This window comes from Leptidea sinapis, chromosome 14 (assembly GCF_905404315.1).
Source record: "Leptidea sinapis chromosome 14, ilLepSina1.1, whole genome shotgun sequence".
In the NCBI taxonomy this organism is placed as follows: Eukaryota; Metazoa; Arthropoda; class Insecta; order Lepidoptera; family Pieridae; genus Leptidea; species Leptidea sinapis.
In genome coordinates, this window is record NC_066278.1 from 4096137 (window position 1) to 4114226 (window position 18090).

General features: G+C 35.4%; 1 pseudogene; it reads right to left on the bottom strand.

Annotated features, from left to right (window-relative positions):
- Nucleotides 1-1035: 1035 nt before the first annotated feature.
- On the bottom strand, nucleotides 1036-1886 carry LOC126967837 (2-iminobutanoate/2-iminopropanoate deaminase-like; annotated as a pseudogene).
- Between the last annotated feature and the right edge of the window lie 16204 nt (nucleotides 1887-18090).

Consider the following 18090-nt stretch of genomic DNA (forward strand, 5'->3'; position numbering starts at 1 on the left):
AAGTAATCAGAATGGGACTTTTAGAACAATCTTGTACGCAGAGAGTCCGGGTGCAGAGAAAAAATTATACCGGATAAGTCCCAGCGCTGGTTCGGTGTAATCCGATATGTGGTATATGGCAGCTGCATTATTGTTATTGGACGTATATTGCCCGTTCACAAGACAAGAGTTGTGTTTGATGACTGAATTGAGATACTCCATGAGAGAAATGAATGAGTTCCATCACTGAAGTTACAATCTTACCCTTTCCGTTCCGGGAAACTCTGATCACGCGGCATGACTCTGATCGGTGTGATTTTGGCGCTCGCGCAGCGTTCCTTCAATGTGTATTATTTTACGTGTAACAATAGATGGCTTATAATTAGGATGATTTGAGTGAATGTATCAGAAAGCTATTGAAACAATATCTTGTTCTTTATAAAATGGTTTATTTTGCATGGTCTTATAGCTAAGAGCATGCAAAATAAACCATTTTATAAACAAAACTAGCCGCTTCGCTGGGGGAATTTGAAAAGGAAATAAATTAAATTTTATTCATCTTATTACAAATACAATAAAGAAAAGCAATAAACCATCTACGGTAAATTTCGCATCGAATGGTGGTTATTTCATGTGGTTTAGGCGTGATTGTGCCTCAAACAAAGACCATTTTCATTATATATATACATATAGATAAGGGCAGAACTGGGTGAGAGAGTAAGGTGCCGTATGGCACACTCGGTTTTGATGTATCTGAAAAAAACATTTTTTGGATGGATGAAATCTCGAGAGTTCGCGTCACTGAAGTGCTTAAAGCAGTATATCTGTAGCTATACAGCTGACGTATTGTGAAACATTCGTGCTGTGTATAAGTAAAATTGAATGAATGTAGTGAAAAATTCAATGTGTATATATTGTTCATTGTTGAAATCGTGTTTTTGTTTTATTAATAATATATTATTGAAAAATAAGTTTTAAAATAAATTGAAGTTTTCCATGACGTTTTTTTAAATCAATATCAAAAGATCTTGTTTGGTTTGACATTAACAATTACAATTAAACTTTGGAACAAGGACAGGGTCCGGCTTCAGGGATGACCAGATCTCCACTCATTGCTATAGCTTCAATTTCGACTGCAGCTCCAAGGGGTAGCTTAGCTACTGGTAAGTGGCCCTCGCAGGACAGTCTCTTGGGAAATATTCTGCATACACTTGATTGACAACTTGGAAGTCGTCCATGTCGCGAAGGAGGATGGTGGTCTTGACGACGGCAGCGAGCGAGGAGCCTCCAGCCTCCAGGACGTGCTTCATGTTGTTCAGCACTTGTCGCGCCTCCGCCTCGGCGTCGCGGCCACCGCAAACCAACTGCGCCTGCTGGTCAAGCCCCAACACGCCGGAGATGTACAGCGTGTGTCCTGTCAGTATGGCTTGGCTGTAAGGTCCAACTGGTTTATATATTTCAGGAGACGTGACAATAGTCTTAGTCACTTTATGAGCAACGGTGTCGGACATTTTAATTAACTATTTATTATCGACACGTTTGCTCAGCTGCACGTTGAATTGAATTATAAATTATCGTTACGTCACTGATAAGGTCATGAGACCACGACAATTCGCTCGATAATAAAAGAAATAGTAAGTAATTATGATTAGGCAGTTACATCGACTCTATTAGTTCCATTAAAAACGATTCTTATCAATAACTTATTAAAAGACTAATTTAAATTGAAGATATTATTATTCTTGATAATTATTTGAAAATTTTAATATTGCATTTGTAAGATGACACTAACTTTTTATTACAACCAAGTTGAATTGAAGTTAATAATTTAATTGTTTTAAACATTATGAAATTTCTAATTTTAGTTATAAAAGTTCTAAGATTTCATTTCTAACGGCAATCTCCATGACTGTAATTTTTTTTATTATATTATTTATTATAATATTGACACACTCTTACACAAACTATCTTGCCCCAAACTAGGCATAGTCTGTACTATGGGTGCAAGACAACGATATATTTAATACAATATACTTACTTAAACATACATAAATATAAATAAAAATCCATGACTCAGAAACAAACATTCATATTCATCATATAAATGATTGCACATACCGGGATTCGGACCCGGAACCTCTAGCTTAATTTATAATAAATATTTTTGTTATTCTCTTGTTTCAAAGGAAATTACGGAATAAGTTATGAATATGTGCCAGTATTTCGCTATTAGCAATCAGTGTCAAAATATTAATATTTGTATTGCGTTATGAAGTCGTAACTGTTAAATTTTGATAGTTTTATTGTGTCTAATGAGAGCCGCCATGACTTGAATATTACCGCGTGTAACATTTAAGTAATACTTCTTAGTGACTTAGTTTCAATGTCGGTAACATTTACATTGAAGACGGCACGATATTCTTACGAAATAATATATGAGCTATCCTTATATTAATGATTGGTATCCGCTGCGATCCATCTAGATACCCCACTACCTAAAAACAATAGCTATTTTTACAAGGGCAACTTTATACTTGGCACTCAAATTACTCAATGGCATCTTCTTAATATATTCGCTCCGTGTTATTTTACATTTAAATTAATAAAATACAAAATACTTACTGATGATATGTGATCACAGTTTCCTTCTTATTTCTTGAATTATTATTTTTTACAAAGTTTTACTACGCAACCCGGCATTTTAGTTTCCAAGTATTAGCAAAGATTAACAGAACATGTCGCATTTCAACGTCATACATTGTTCGAGACTGGCTCGAGTACGCCCAATTGGGCGTAGTATTAGTTGCCGCACTTTGCGACTACGCCTGCGGTATCTAGTTGGAGCGCAGCGAAGACCAATTCTTAATCTAAGGTTTCAATGTTCTAAGGAGTCAAAGAAATGACAATTACGAATGTCAAAAATAATACTTTTAAATATTTACTACCATTTCGGTATTGCTTAAATGAGAAGAAGTGGTAAGAACCTCATTGCCACTCTTTTAAATCTTTATTTATTTATATATATTAACTAACAGCTTAATCGTTCTCCATATTATTTTATTTACACTTATATATTTAAAGTGATGCAAAAAATACTCAAATGTTACTCAATGCTTTACACGAGTAAGCTAAAAAACTAAATGTAAATAAAAAAGTAAAAACCACAAGAGTTATTGAGAACAGAAAGTCATTGAGAACAGTAGATAGATTTATCAATCCAAGGACACTGTTAATAAGTAAAGGTATTAGCGAGCATTATATTATCTTTATATATATAATTCTTGTGTGCGTGTGTATGTCACTGAACTCCTCCTAGACGGCTGGACCGATTTTGATGAAATTTTTAATGTTAGTTCAAGGGGAATCGAGGATGGTTTAGATTCACAATTGAACTACCTCCTAAACGGCTGGACCGATTTTGATGATATTTTTGTGTGTTCCAGTGAATTTGAGATTGGTGTGTGTCTTCAGGTGGATGCAAAATGGTTTAGATTCACAATTAAACTACCTCCTAAACGGCTGGACTGATTTTGATGACTTTTTTGTTTGTTTCAGTGAATTTGAGATTGGTTTAGATTCTCAATTCCGTCCATATAATATAATTCTCCTGCTCATGTGAATGTTAGTGAACTCCTCCTAACGGCTGGACCGATTTTTCAAATTTAAGACGTGTGTACAGGACAACGTCTGTTGGGTCCACTAGTCTATATATAAAAATGAATTGCTGTTCGTTACTCTCGCTAAAAGTCGAGAACGGCTGGACCGATTTGGCAAATTTAGGTCTTGAATCATTTGTGGAAGTCCAGAGAAGGTTTGAAAGGTGAATAAATAGGAAAATGCTGCCAAATTAAATAAAAACAACAAATTTGTTTTTCTTTTGATGTGTCCATACATAATTTCTATGAGAGAATTTATTGACGCACGGTTTGACAGTTCTGCTGTGAAACAATTTCATAACGACAGCAGGATGCATATTTTACTTAGTAATTTTTGATGTTATGATATATTATTGACAAATTCATATAAAAACATTATTTTATTTATTATATACAGAACAATGTCTGTCGGGTCAGCTAGTCGTTTATAAATATTATTAGGATTGCATAAAATATTTATTTCAATACTTTATTTCTTTTTAATACGAAGCGTGAAAGTGGAGAAAAAGAAAGGCGTGAAAGAAGCAGGAAGCAGGGGCGAGTCAGCGGGATATGACTTCTCGCATAAACTCGTCTTAGCTCCTTACAGTCTGCAATCCCGCTCCGCATTACTTCCTCGCTCCGCCCCGCTGCCTGGCTACGTATTAAAGGATAGATAGTTATAATAACATAGGTATAAAATCTTTTTTCCAAAAAAAAAATGTAAATACGAAGCGCGAAAGCAGAAAAATGGAGTGGGTGAGCAGAAAATAACTTCTCGCATAAACTCATCCAAGCTCCGAACAGTTTACAACCCCGCACGTGGTGACAGTGGTCTACTATTCAGTATTTTATTTAGAATATTAACAATTTACTTTCAGTGACTTCGTTTTTCTAATTATTACATTATATCAGCGATATGATATTATTTCTTCATTGAAACCTTTCTCACATCACACTCTCAAATTTCTAAACAAAGATTTAGTAAACAATAGAAATTATCTCACAATCCGGTGCGTGTGCTGTTGTATTGTCGAGCAGACTTTTACTTGTCGGCCAAGGAAAGGTCAACAACCGGTCAATAGATTAATTACTTCGAATGCAAATTATAGCCATTATACCAAAAAAATAAATAGTTTTGCGGAGTGTACCGGTTTTTTTATTGCATCTTTTTCATTGCCATTATCAAACTTGGGGTCAAAGTTTTATGTCTCTGTACATTCAGCTCTTACTTCACTAGTTCAAAGCTGCATAAGATTGTTTTCCTTTCTTTTGCTTCAGTAACATTACCAATATTATCTATACTCCCTACTCCCCTGGATTCATGCAAATTCCATGCAGTTTATTTCTCAACATATTCTTTACCTGCGGGCCTACCATGAACTCTTATTGCGATTCAATTGACAACCTAAAATGAGCTGCTTTGCTATTTCGTACCACGACGTGATTAGAGCTATCTAATTTAGGTTGACGTAAAATCAACTGATTAAATCGCAATGATGTCAATTGAATCGCAAACTGATTAAGTTCGTTCATTCATTTGTACCATATTGTAATATTTCAACCTAAACTGGATAGCTTATGTGTCAAAGTGAGCGATTCCAAAAAAGTTGCTACTTCCTTAGAGGAAAGTGAATCGTGTTGTTAATAACTTTTATAAAATAGTGAGAACATACACAAAAGGAAAATTTTATTGATGAAATATGAGATGAGAATACTTTATTGGACTTTTTTGTAAAAAATACTGAAAATAAATACCAAAAATGAAAATACTAAAGACGAGGCAGCAAGGGCCTGTTTGCAAGAACGAATTCAAAAAAAATGTACTCTGTGCTCCTGTCAAATCAAACATCAATGTTCATAATTCGTTTTTACAAAAACACCTAAGCAAACATTTAATTAGTAATTCAAAGAAGTATATTTATTTATATTACTATAATTAATTAATAAGTACACAAAAGGGCTTAATGGTTTATAATTTGACGCTATAAAGCGCAATTTTAAAATGTATTTTTAGTATTTTCTACGCAAAAAAAAAAACTGCTAAAATCATATCATTAAAAGGCACTTCATGGTACATTTTACACACAATTTTAGTGATTCAGTTTAGGTACCTAAACTGAACTGCATCGGAATCGCATCGCTTTTTAAAAGTTGATGGTAGGCCCTCTGATCGTGAATTTGATAGAACGCGTCAATTTACTTTCATGCAACCTCTTTAACTGGCCAAATCATCTCAACTTTGCTCCTTCTCTGTTTCTTACTCTACTTTTCTCTTAATCACACTGTCGGTCTGTCCAACTTTGCAAATGCCATTCACTTCACGGCCTGTACATTGTACAATGCATGTATTGCTATCCGTCATTTTCAAGACGATTCAAAAGCTGGATAACAGCCACAAGTTCGTATATCGTAGTATCAACAGATATATCAATTGTTCTTCTGCAAAGGACTATAAAAGATCGGGGTAGTCATGTGTTTATAGAACTTTGAGAAATTAAAATTGCCGCTGGAACTCTTTCACGTATGACTAAACAAGATTGAAGGTCTATATAACTTCGGACCCGTTCACACATAAAGAGGGGACTAACATAACAACAGAGCAGTTGGTTCACCTATTGGATGGTGTAAACGACAGTGCAAGAGATGTAAGAGATGCTTTTCCGGCCTTTGAAGTGATCATGCTCTTTTTTTTATGGAAACAAGGGACGAGATGAGCAGGGCGTTCAGCTGATGGTAACTGATACGCCATTACAATGCAGTGCCGCTCAGGATTTTTGAAAAAACCCAAAAATTCTGAGCGGCACTACAACTGCGCTCGTCACCTTGAGACATAAGATGTTAAGTCTCATTTGCTCAGTAATTTCACTAGATAAGGCGCCCTTCAGACACTTACACATTACTGCTTTACGTCAGAAATAGGCGCCGTTGTGGTACCCAAAATCTAACCGGCATCTTGTGCAAATTAGCCTCCCTCTGGTATAAGGCTCTAAGCTTGAAGGTTTCTAAGTATCCAATTAGTTCCTGTATCCCAAAACGTGTCTTAATAAGTACGTATTATTGTTTTAGGAATATCTTCTTAACTGTGCAATAAACTAAAAAAATATTCGTGATCGTGGTTCACATATTAAAAATGCCTTCTGGTATATAGATTAGGGCCTGTTGATCATTCTCGATACACAGGAAATGTCGTTTATCAATGCCTACGATTAAATTAATCCTCAATAGTGGCCTAATCAAGTTATTTATTGTCCCGATACACGAGTGAAGGCTACAGAAATATTCCTATTTCTGGTGAAAAAAATTCTACAAGCTGTTCTACAAGCAAAGTGCTCTAAAAACCTTCGCATAAATATTCAGCGCAGTCATCATTCTACGTCACGTCACGTATTGAGGGGGGGGAGCGGGGGGGGGGATTGCAGTAAAACGATGCATGTTTACTAGACGCACATCTTATATCTTTATACGAGCAATTCTATATATACATATAATCTGAATCTAGGAAACGGCTCCAACGATTTTCATAAAATTTAGTATGCAGGGGATTTCGGGGGCGATAAATCTTAATTAATTTAAAAAAAAAATAGTTTTATCCGTTGTTTAATGAGAAACAGCTACAATTAGTAAATTAGTTTACATAATACCAGAATACAAAGTTTTGCATTTTTGGTATGTCTATATGATCCAGATAACATTATGTAACTGCTGAACCGATTTAATAGAATTGAAATTTTAGATTTTAGCGAAAAAACTTAATCGTGACCAAAATTCCAATCAAAATCTATGCGAGTGAAGTTGCTATTCTACGTTTATAAAAAGAACAATTTTGTAAAAATTTATAAAAATTGCAAAGATGGTTTTGACAATCAATTATTACATAATGAATACGGCAGTATGGGCTTGAACCCTTTTCCTGTCCTCGTTTTCTAACGAATGACGCAAACGTCAAAAAATTTAGTAACCAATTTCAACCTATTTTTATGTCTCAAGTCGCACACAGTATCTCGTTAAGATATATTCACAAAACTAAGGATTGACATGAACAATAAAATTAGTGCGTAGTTATCACGTAGGAGCAAGGAAATACTTATAAGGTAAAGACCACAGACTGGAATTACTTAAAAAAAAATCCGTTCACAATATTCAAATAAGATAAATTTTATTTCCTTCATCAACGGACGGACAACGGCCCACTTGATATCAGGTGTTCACGACCGCCCCATCTTGGCCTTTTTATTTATACTTCAAGTGCTGGGTAGATTCACAAACTAAATAAAAAATTATGAAGCTGACAAAGAATATATAATAGTCAACGCTGGTTCGTTTGGCTTGTTCAATGTCATTACTTGTGTCGACATCGTGGAGCGGGCCGTTCCCATATAAATCTATATAAGAATGTAAAAGTATTGCTTTAAATGTAAAGTCCTTGCAGGATGATTGTTTATTAGTCTAGCCATAAATATTGTTAATAATTTAATATCTTAGATCATTAATACGTCTAGATAGACTCTTACCGCTGTGAAAACGTCGAAAAAATATGGGTTTAGAGCTAACCTCTATTTTGCGCAATGCACACACACTAACACAAAGTGACATACAAATCGCGAGTGTATGGCGTAGCTTGTCACGCACTCTAAAGCCTGGCCTGTTTTTATGGGTTGTCTAACAGCAAGATACTCTATCTAGACGTATAAACTATCTAATATTACAACATAAATACTGCAATATTTTTATTCAAATTTGGAATGCGGTTATTACATCAGAAACCTCGTTCATTTCACGCCAAATCACTTATCTACACCTCAAAAAGAGGTTAATATTAATCACAATAATGGAATGGGATGTTTGCACAAAGTGTCAAAAGAAGTACCCAGGGTTCAGGAAGCAAAACATTTTTTATTTGAAGAAGTTATACTTCTTTAGGCGCGTTATTAAAAAATGATAAGAGTGAAATTTCAAGATGCACGCGCATCACTGTAACACAATAGTAACAGGTTGAAGTTCTTTTTTTTGGCACTGTACAGTTTGCAAATTTTCTGACGTTTGCGTCACTCGTTATTTTTTTGGTTTCTTCGTCCATTATTAGGACAGGCAAAGGGTTCAAGCCCATACTGCCGTATTCATCCTATTAATATTATAAATGTGAAAGTTTGTATGTCTGGATGTATGTTTGAACTTCTTTAACGCAAAAACTACTGATTGGATTTTGGTGAAACTTTACAATAATATAGCTTACACACAGGAATAAGACATAGGCTATTTATTATTTATAAAACTATCGCGTGAATTATACTTTATATGGCAAAACAACGTTTGCCGGGTCAGCTAGTTATTTAATAATTAACTGTCAAAGCCATGTTTGCAAGATTTTACAAAATTGTTCTTTCTAAAAACGTAGAATAGCACGAGGAATAAATCATTTTAATGATTTTTGCTTAGTTAGGCCAAAGAAGAAGAACTTCTTGCGTTCATACATAAGTACACACAAAGTTTTTTTTTAAATATATCTAGATAACAACAAAGATATTGATTATATTACAAAGATTACATAACATTTATAAGAGAATCGACATTGACTCGGTATAATATGTTGCCCAATTCAAATATGTAGCGACAATTCCGCGTCACAGTTTTCACTTTTACTCAAAGATAGAGTATCTCAGTCCACTCGGCATGCATGAATTCGGGTGTAATAACCGAGAAGATGTTTTTATTGCATTATTTATGAGCCGCTGTGCTCATACGATCTCACCGACCAACGCAGCGTCACGAAAATAACCTGCAGTAACTGTTATGTTAGTTATGTAACCGTGTAACGTATGGAGTGAGATTTGAACTGTTCTAGTTACGATTGTGTTTGATTTGATTTGATTTGATTAACCATATATCAAATATTGAAGATGGATGGGTTATTAGTTTGATTTATGATATCATAACTTGTTTTAGTATGGTTTGCGTTATAACAAATATATTTCATTTATTTATTTGTCAATAGAGGATTTACTATGACTTCGGAAAAGATTGAGCTTTTATGGCAAGACTAGTAGATTCCCTTTGCATTTGCAACTAAACGTTTTATCTCAATAAAATGTTTAATTAGGGATAACAGAGAGAGTTGTCATACTGAAATATGCAGGGCAAGCCTGTCAGCCATGAAGTTGGCATAGCGACAACCCATTCTGCATGGACGCACGCAAGAAAGGGAAGATATTAGTAGTAAGTGGCAAGAAACACATTTGCACTCTATTAAAGCAATATTTATAACTCCATAATTCTAGAAATTACTTTACCATACTATATTATGGGAAGCGATGCAACAAAAATGCATAAACCTCAAGCCGTCATATAATTAAGAAGTGCTAGAAAAAATATGTAAACCACAGCCACAACTTAAAGCTCTTTTCAGACTACGCTATAATATAATAGTATATATAGCCCATAGCGACGACCTATATAGCCAGTGATTAGTGACCTGCCTGTTGCGATAGAGGTCCCAGGTTCAAATCCCGGTAGGTGCAATATGGATGTTTGTTTCCGAGTCATGGATGTTTATATGTATTTATGTATATTAAAGTAAGTATAATGTGTTAAATATATCGTTGTCTAATAGCTATGCCTAGTTGGAGGCAAGATAATTTGTGTCAAAATGTGTCAATATTACTATTATTATATAGCATTTATTTAATAACACAACAATATCGCGTACCATACATTATTATGGACAAGTTCACACTTCACTTATTTTCACTTATAGCATTAGGTCCTTATTTGTTATACTATATATCACAATAGTAGTCTGAAAAGAGCTTAAGAGTCGAACGAGATGCCAGGAGGCACGGGGTCCAAACCCGTATTGTCGATATATTATAAATATCGTCGATAAATTAAATTTATAGACAAAATACACTTGAACACCGATTACGTATTGAGAGCTTCTGGAAAGGACTGGAATAGATCTCAGATCAACTAACCAAGAGTTTACTATATGCATGTAATAGTACCGCACGCATTTCCATTCTGTAGTCCTATTTTCCTGCAAATCCTTGTCGAATGACGTTGAGCTGGACTAAGCTTAGTAAAAATAATCTGGATATAAAATTCTTCATTATAGTGAAATTAAAAATGCCTTTAAACAAAATTTTGTTGCTTACTTAAACTACTATTATCAAACAAGTTTCAAATCGTAAATTTATACTTAATTACATAGTTTTAAACATATTATGTGGAAACTTTTAAGTAACCATCTACCTACATATATTTTATTAATTTCTCAATCATAATTGTATGTAGCTCGCCCGCCACCGGTCCGCAACATAATATCGCGCACTCAGCTGTTTATCGTCATCGTCATTATTATTCATATATTTGTCCCAATGATGTAGTGTAAATATGACGAAGTGTATGGACTTTAAATACAAGATTTGATAAAAGTATTTTTTAGTATCAATCAATTAGTTACTACCAAATGTGCGTTATAAAATAAATGAAAGTTTTTATTGTATTTATGGTTGACTATTTTTGTGATAATGGCTTACACATAAAATATATTTAAGACAAAGATATGAATTATACATTATATATATTTGGAAGTTTTTGTAGCACACGCATAATTAACTCGCAGATGGCAGATTTTTTTCCTACTCAATTGACACTTATCACATAGATATAAATAGTAGTAATGTACCTAATAGTAAAATGTGTTAAAAATTATGGAAAACACTTCAATGAAAATTTTATAATGGAATGGATTCCGAAGTACAAACAGTAAAAATATAAAATTGCGGCGAAACAGATTGAACTGACAGCAAAACAGGGATGGCAGATAGATGACATTACATGTGCGAGTGAGAGCGAATCGTAGTGGTCGCCATTTAAGATTCGTTTCTTTATTGGCACGAGTTATATTTGAAAATAGTTATGAAAATAGTTTTCCATTTAGGATATTAATGCTTTCATGCCTTTATTTCATTTACAGTATGCTTGGATTGGTGTACTCGTGTTTTTAATTGTTAATTTACTTTTTTTTTTCGTGTAAGGCCTTAGAATTTGATGTTTGAGTATTTTTATAGCGTCACTTTGCATATATACTGAAATCGAAATGATTTGTAAATTTAATTGAAAATAAGAACTTTTAGCACCATTCTGTTTTGAAAAGAGTAACCTTAGAGATTCTTGCTCGTTCTTCTCTGAGGAAATCTGCCTTCCGAATGAGCTGTATGAAAAAATGTCATATTTCAAGTGTAATGTGATTTACCTATCAAATGAAATATTTTTGATTTGATATAAGAGGGAAGATTCTTTGTACAAGAGACTGGCCGTGATGGGTTTTGAAGATGACGTAAAAAATAACATTTATAATGTATATTATAATTCAATAACATCTTTGTTGTTTTTGAAAAAGTACTACTTGTGTTCAGCAGGGCGCCGGAACACACACCCGCAAATAATATATATATTTTTTGTATTAACATGGGAATTTAAAAGACATGACGTGACGTCCGAAATGGAAGGAGCTGGAGTCCTAAGGTATCGGTTCGGGCTTAGTTTAGGCCCCAGTATATTTAAAGTACCCGTATATTTCATTATACATTCATAGTATACTTGTATTGTATTCATTATAACTAGACCTACCACCTTAATTAAGCAGACGAGCGAGTTAAGGGTGCTCACGCCATAGATTTATGCTTTGTCAGCCAAAGTAGAACATAGCAACAAGTCGTAGGTACATTTACTTTACACGTGTAGATCCTTTTGGAAACAATATTGCTGATGTACCAAATTACTTTCCCACAGAAATATGACTCTCTTTGTTAGAATAAGCTATATAAAGTTAGTTTCCGTAAAATTAAGTATTCTGTGTTTAGTCTTAGGTCCGTAAACATTGTAAATCGGGTTTATTGAATAAAGTTATTTTTTATAAAGTAACCATTCAGTTATTCCTTGACTAGCGCAATTGCGAAGTCGCTCACATTTTTGGGTTTTTCAAGAATCCCGAGCAGGACTGAGTTGCAGAGGTAGGGTGTGTATTATTAAAAAAATATTCTCGAAGAACAAAATGGAAATATTGAATTTTCGGATAGATTCCTTTTATATAGCCATAGTCCATAGCCCAGGAACAGAGCTCCACACATTGAAGTTAGGCAGGTATTCTACCCGCATATAATATAATCCATTTACTTTCAGTTACACAGCAATGCTAACTTAGAATTTCCTAATACTTACCTAATATGCACACGAATTCACTAAATATTCATTAATTTGTCAATATAGCATATATAACAAGGATTTAATGTAAAACTGTGAGGTAAAACCAGGAAAGTAGGTTTGACAAATTGTTTTAACCAAAATCTAATTTGTTTGCTAAAAGACGTGTCGCAAAACGTATTTAATTATGTAAAATATCAATTTTGCTATATCACTTATGTAAACATATTGCTGTGCTTATTTACGTGTGAAAACATACTTTTGGTTTCCTCAATAATACTTGTCATTCTCGTGAACTGTCACTACTTGTGGTGGCAGGATGATCCTTTATCGGGATCTCTACTTCATTTATAGTTAGAATAGATAACATATACTTTCATTATCTTCATATAATGCTACAAATCATGGTTTCCTCTCGCCGCGCCAGTAAGGACGCGTTGGGGAAATGATGATCGGGACTTCTCGTCCCCCGTAGCAGGTTTCACTCGCCGTCCTTGGAGACGGGCGGGTCATTGAGGTGGGAGCGATTGCTCCCTACTGTCATCTTCTTTATTTTAAATAGTTATATTTGCTGGGGGAGTGGATGCTCCCCTTTGTTGTTATCTTTTGTAGCTGAGGGAGCGCCTATTCTGTCAAGTCCGGTGAGTTATCGCCGGTTTGCGCGGACCCTGGCAATCAGCCCCGAAGAAGAGGGAGGGCGATCAGTGGGCCCGAGCGCAAACAAGTCACTCTTCATGCTCGTCCCGCACGAGATCGTGCGGGTAGCGGCGGCCGTCAGGTGGCCGCGCGTGTCAGATCTCGCAGATGATGGAGATCGAACGCATCAGCACGCGCGTACATGTTGACGACGAGACGACGCATGAAGTCGTCTAGGCTCTCGACTCTTAGATCCCTCTGGATTCACGTACTGCTCACGTACCATGGTGCGCCCCTGATACGGCGGAGAATCTTGTTCTGAACGATTTGTAACCTTTTCCGATTAGTTTGGCTCACGAGCGCGTACCATGCAGGCGCGGCGTACGTGAGTCGGCTGCGTAGGTGGGACTTGTATACCAACACCTTAACCCTCAGAGGAATGCTTGGGGAGAGCACTGGGAGAAGTAATACCATTGTGACGTTTGTCGACGCGATGGTCTTCGTGACGTGCTTGATCATATTGCGCCGGCGGTCGATGGTGAGCCCGAAGACCTTACCGCCGGGGACCACGAAATGTCCTGTCCGTTTAGCTGCAACTTTTGCTGGCCTGTGAGCACACTCCCGGTCGCGATGCCTGGGTTTTGCCCACGTTCACCGATAGTCGCCACTATAATGCTACTATGTGTGTGTACATCTACTGTACTCATTAACTCATATTAATTAAAAATGGGTTTTTCAACGCTTGCAACGCTTCACATAATATATTGTAATGATTTGTAAATATAAACAATTAATTATTTTTAAAACGTGATATGTCTCACTTCTGGGATTAACTGAACAAATATTGATTAAAAAGAGTGACAAAGATCTTTAGATAATGAGAAATGACAAGAAGCTCAACCTTTTCCAAAGACATTCATAAGTTTAATTTTTTGTCTTAATTTAATAAATCTGATTTTATTCGAATGGAAATACATCACAACTTCAATGATGCATTATAATTTTTATTTGATCATTATTCGCCTTCCTGAAAAGCAGGCAACGCTCTTGTGATTAATGTAGCGTTGCAGAAGAATGTGTTATCCATGAATTTGTAATCCTCTTCCATAAAAAAATAACTACTCTTTACTAAGGCTTCGATATGAGTATGACAGTTAAGTTCAAGTTACTGCTTGGAATAATCCTAATCACTCTCCCCAGATGATTTTATTTAATGCTACACAGCGCCATCTATTGAAAACTACACGTATTTTACTGAAATTCGAATGCAATAGGAATTCATCTTATAGACTGCTAAGTTTATTCGTATAAAGTCGGAAACTACAAAAGGTAGGACATATATTAATGTGACAATATATTAATGTAGATGGCGCTGTACTCAAACACTTACAATTATTATTTTTTTAATTCAGACAGAGTTAAAGCACAGAGTATGGATGGTTATTTACGGTTAAAGTATTTCATGTATGTACTGCTTGCTGCATATACCTTTTTTTAGATATTGAATACTTTTACACAAATTATCTTGCACCAAACTAGCCATGGCCTGTGCTATGGGCGCTAGACAATTTATTTATATGTGATACACATACCCTAAACATACATAAATACATATAAATATCCATGACTCGGAAATAAACATTCATAATTATAAATGTTTGCTCCTACCGGGATTCGATCATGGCACCACCCGGGACTAGCTCAGAAGGCAGGGTCATGAACCACTGGGCTATATAGGTCAACTTACAATTAGATTGACAGCGTGCGTTTTACGTTAGATATTTTTTCATATTATGTAAACGCGCCAATGTTGTTGTTGAAAAATGTTGTTCATGAAAATGGTCATGGCAACAAATCAAAATAGCGATTTTCAATAAAATAAAATACAATTTTAAAAAAATCAACGAAAAATATAATAATTGAATTAAATAACTGCTTCACCATTTATTAGTAACCTATATTTAATATAATCAATTGACTTATTGTAATTTTATTTAATTTATTCCAAAATACTGACCAATTACTAAGTACAAAAAATCATTAAATATTTATCTAATATTTCATAAAGGTAAATTACACACATCAAAAAAGATTAGTTTGCTTAGGCAACATGCATGATATTACAAATTTACCATTTATATTAATTAATTGCTAAGTCTTTATTCACTCAAAGTGCATAGGTATGTAAACTATTTTGTTAATATTGTTTGGTCATACTGGCTGGTTGTAAAAAAACATTCGATTAAGTTTTGTTTTTTTTTTTCATAAAATTAAATGAAAGGGAATTTGTTTGAATTTAAGTTTAGTCTTGATTTTATAATTTTACCAACCATTTAAATAAAGTTAGCGACAAAATTGAATTGCTAGATTTTCTTTACGTCATGGAGCGACGTCATTTGACGGCAAATGAAATGCAAAGAGCTGTAGGGATGTTGCAAGGGGGAAGTACTCAATGTCGGGTATATCGGCAATTTGGCATTCATAGAAGTGTTATTTGTCGTCTTTGGCAGCGCTACAATAATACAAGGGAACCCGCTGAACAGCATTCAGGCCGTAAAAGGAGTACAACCACTCGGCAAGACGCCAGCCGATGTTAACCTCTCGAGAGATAAGTTTGAGGCTACAAAATTCAAGTGAGTCACCAAACTGTGCGAAATCGACTGCATGGCCTACGAGCTCGACGCCCAATTAGGTGCCCACCGATACGTCACGGGAATCGCACTCGTAGAAATGAATGGTGTAGAGAACGCAGAACAAGGACCCAGGAACAATGGGATAAAATTATGTTTTCCGATGAGTCGCGATTCGGGTTTAGACCTGATACAAGAAGGGTGCGAGTGTACCGTCGGCCCGGAAATACTGAAAGGCTCAGGTGCATTCAGGAAGTTCATCCATACAGCGGCTCAACAGTTGTGGTATGGGCGGGTATTATGAAGGACAGGCGAACTGAGCTCGTTTTTGTAAATGGAAACATGAACGCTGAAAATAACGTTGAGGATATTCTCAGACCTTATGTCAATCCATTTGCACAAACCTTTGGCTCCGATTTTACGTTAATGTATGACAATGCGCGTTCACACTCAGCTCGGCGAACCAGTCAATACTTGGCATCGGAGAACGTCCGGGTATTGTCCTGGCCTGCACAATCGCCAGACCTCAACCCCATGGAGCACGCATGGGACATGCTCCAGAGAAGTGTGTGCTGAAGGTCTTGGACGGAGTGACAACATCCCAACAGCTGAAGGATTTGCTACAATTCCATTGGGAGCGAATACCGCAAGATGCCATAAACAGTCTCATTAATTCAATGAATAATCGTTGCCGACATGTTCTGAATAACAGAGGTGGCCATACTTTGTATTAAATTACACTATTCTTTCACAATAAATTCATTTTCGTTAGAAATTTCATTTTGTTAAAAATTTTAGTATTTAGTTGTAGTTATTTAGTTGCTTATGTTAGTTTCTGTAGTATATTCTAATATTGTTAATTTCTGTTATTAAAAGAACTTATAAAGACAACAGCTGTTATTTTTACACCATAGGACTCTAAAAATATTATTTTAAAAATAAAATACAACGTTATAATGTAAAAAACCAACCTAAAATTTAAATAAGTACATGTTGCTTAGACTTTTAAACATTTAAGAATAAAAATATATATTACGGAATAAATATACCATGCACCACAATAATTTCCTTACTGCTTTCATTCCTATGATCTCTGCGCTCGTAAAATCGATATTTGATGCAAAGTATGCCATCAAAAATGCATCTACTTCCGGTACATTGTCCGATTGTGCTTTGACAAAACCTGTTTCGGTCATTGTCCTAGATAGTCCTAGATTCACTAGAAATCACCACAGGAATACAGTTTTTTTCTCACAAACACCACTAACACCATTGGGAGGTTCTTTTGCACAGGATGCCGGCTAGATTATGGGTAAGCTAGATTATGTGTAAGCATTATTGTGTTTCGGTCTGAAGGGCGCAGTAGCGAGTGAAATTACTGGTCAAATGAGGCTTAACATCTTACGTCTTATTTGAACAGTAATCTGATGAGCGCAATTATGGTGCCGCACAGAATTCTTCAGGTTTTTCAAGAATCCTGAACGGCACTGCATTATAATGGGCAGGGCGTATCAATTACTATCAGCTGAACGTCGTGGTCGTCTCGTTTTTCATAAAAAAAAATCATAAAAAAAGGTAATGTGTGATCACGTGTATCTTATCTCCATAAACTTATATACTAGAATATACTAGCATATTAGGATGTCATCCCCACCATCTCGATGTGTGTCGGTCCTCCACAGTGCGGTTTTCAAGTAGCTTTCTTCCACGTACTACAGAGCTGTGGAACGTGTGTGTGAACGGTACTGTGGTGGTATCAGCTGAACGTCCTGCTCGACTCGTCCCTTATTTTCATAAAAATGGAACACAATATTATGAATGGTTAATGTTAATGAACGGGTGGTTATTCTAAGATCGACACCGATAAATCCAATATTGTGCCGAGAGGATCCATTGTAAATTCATGTACTAATCAAGAGTGAGGTACTTATGTATGACTTTCAACATTACGACTAAACTTCAGATTAATATATATTATAGTTCATTGCTTTGTGTGACTAAAGTTT